The sequence below is a fragment of the Aedes albopictus genome, chromosome 2 (assembly GCF_035046485.1).
Source record: "Aedes albopictus strain Foshan chromosome 2, AalbF5, whole genome shotgun sequence".
Taxonomy (NCBI): Eukaryota; Metazoa; Arthropoda; class Insecta; order Diptera; family Culicidae; genus Aedes; species Aedes albopictus.
In genome coordinates this window covers 348,498,169-348,500,757 of record NC_085137.1, presented here as the reverse complement: position 1 = coordinate 348,500,757, position 2,589 = coordinate 348,498,169, and positions in this window count along the sequence as shown.

Genomic DNA, 2,589 nt, shown 5'->3' with positions numbered 1-2,589 from the left:
TATATATTTTTTTCAAAGCGATGACCACCCACAATTCTTTTTCGCATTGATGCTCTGATGGGTACAGCGAAGGTTTATTCCAGCTGCGATTATGTCGACACTGATTTTTCATTTGGGCCTGACTGACATTTTCGAGTTTACTTCATCGATCCTCTTTTTGTGTTATCACAGAATATGTATTGAGTTTTTCAAAGATTTTTTGGTTGAAATGCGAAGAAGGGTAGCGAACCACTTGGGCAGCGGCCGGTATTTCGGGCACTCTTCGCTATAACTCAGTCAATTCCAAACCAATTGACTTGAAATGTTGTACACTGCTAGATACTATACGTATCTCATCGCGTCCCAAAAATTGTGTCAATTGGTTAAGAATTGGCTGAGTTATAGCAGAAAAGTGCCCAAAATAGGACCCCTGCCGAGATGGTTCCACTTCCCTACATGTTGCTATACTGCCGTGAATCGCATATTTGTCCCATTTGCATAGGAAATCCAGCAAAGATGGGACTGATATGCGATTCACGGCAGTATAGGAACAAAAAGAATGATGATTTTTTGTTTGTTTTGATCAAGTTTTTAGCGAAAGAGAGAGTCGACGAAGAGAAATCGATCAAGTCAGTTAGGCCCTTATAAAAAATCATTGTCGATGTATATCGCGTTTCATACGTCTGCGCCACACACTATTCGCCTTGACGGAGGCTCTCTGAGAGAATTGCGCTGTGCGTGAAAACAAATTTTTTTAACATGGGAAAGGATAGGAGCTGCATTTTCAAATGCTTCTAATTCTTTATAGAATTTTTTTTAAGCAAAACGTTCTTAATGTTATTGAATGAGATTTTGATACGCTATATTATAGACATAACATTGTGATTTAAAAACTTTTTGTCTAAAACCAGTTATAGTGTAGCTAATTGAAAGTATATTGCAAAACATTAACTCTTTCTTCAATCTGAAGTCCCTAAAATATTTTAGAAGCATTTGAAAATGCAGCTCCTATCCTTTCCCATGTTAAAAAAAAGTGTTTTCACGCACAGTGCAATTCTCTCAAAGAGTTCCGTCAAGGCGAATATTCTCCAGCTAAGAAGTGTTCTCATGACTTAAGGCGAAACCGGAAGCAATTCCCCACTTTTTAGTTTTTGATTTTTTTTATTAAATAACGAAGCAATATTTTCAAAATCGGTTTTCGTGCACATATAGAGTATGGATCAAAGTATCTTCTGATTTTTTTTTTGTGGTGGAAAATGATTTTCGTTTTTGCAGAAACCATTTTTGAACTAAATTCCACAAAAAATGGTTTCTGCATAAATGGAAAACATTTTTCACCTCAAAAAAAATCAGAAGCTACCATGATCCATATTCAACATGTGCACGAAAACCGATTTTAAAAATATTGCTTCGTTATTTAATAAAAAATCAAAAACCAAAAAAATGAGGAAATGCTTCCAGTTTCGCCTTAACGCTCAAGAGCTTCGAACGATTTTTGGTCTACCTTCTTAAAATACCGTGGGGTGCCCTAATTTCGCGCGGGTCCAAATTTTGCTCACTGATAATATTTAGAGGATTGTGCTACTTTTCCCTGAATGCCGGTTCCCCGAATGTCGTTTCCCCGAACGCCGGTTACCCGAATTACCCGTTTCCCCGAAAGTCAGTTCCCCGAAAAGACTATATATTACATTCTTGTTCGAAATGGTCACTAGCCACCACATGTTCGTGTCCTGGCAATTAGGGTATTCAAAAAGATATCCTACCATAGTTAGACAGGTCGTTGGTATCAATTTGGTTCTACAAAGAACGAGCAGCAATTGAAAGAAGGAGTCATATTACCATTCTTCATTCAGCAGGTCTGAGGAGCAATAAAACTTGAAAGAACCGCCTATAAAATAAAGAAGGGTGTGATTCGGGGAAATGGGTCATTCGGGGAAAAGTACCATTCGGGGAAACGGTATTCGGGGAATCGGCGTTCGGGGAAACGACATTCGGGGAAAAGAAGCACAAGCTATTTAGAGATCATAATCATAGAACTAGTTGTTTAATTGTCCAAATTTCACTTTAGATAGTGAAGCTTAAGTGAAATTTGGACAATTAAACAATTAGTTTCATGATTGTGATCACTAAATATTATCAGTGAGCGAAATTTGGACCCGCGCGAAATTAGGGCACCCCACGGTATATAAAAAAAAGTTTAACAGGTTGTTTCAGCACGACAGTTTCAAACACTATGAAATTATAAGGGCATTGCAGACTTTGTTGATCAGTTGATACATACTTCAGTCTATCTTTTCTGCCCCATTCTCTCGAAATCATGAAGATTGATACGTCGCACGGCATGTTTTGGTAGCAAGCCAAAAATGTCCCCGACGACGCCCCCTCGGAACCTGTGCCAGATGTTCTGGTGTGGCCACATTAGTTGATACAGACTTCAGTCTATCGTTTCTGACTTATTCATTCGAAATTATGAAGATTGATATGTGGCACGGCATGTATAGGTTAAAAACCAGAAGTGTCCCCAATGAGGCCCAGTGGAACCTGTCACGGTGATCCGGGTGGATCAACTTATTCAAATCTAGTTATTGCAGTTGTGTTTCACTGTTCGCA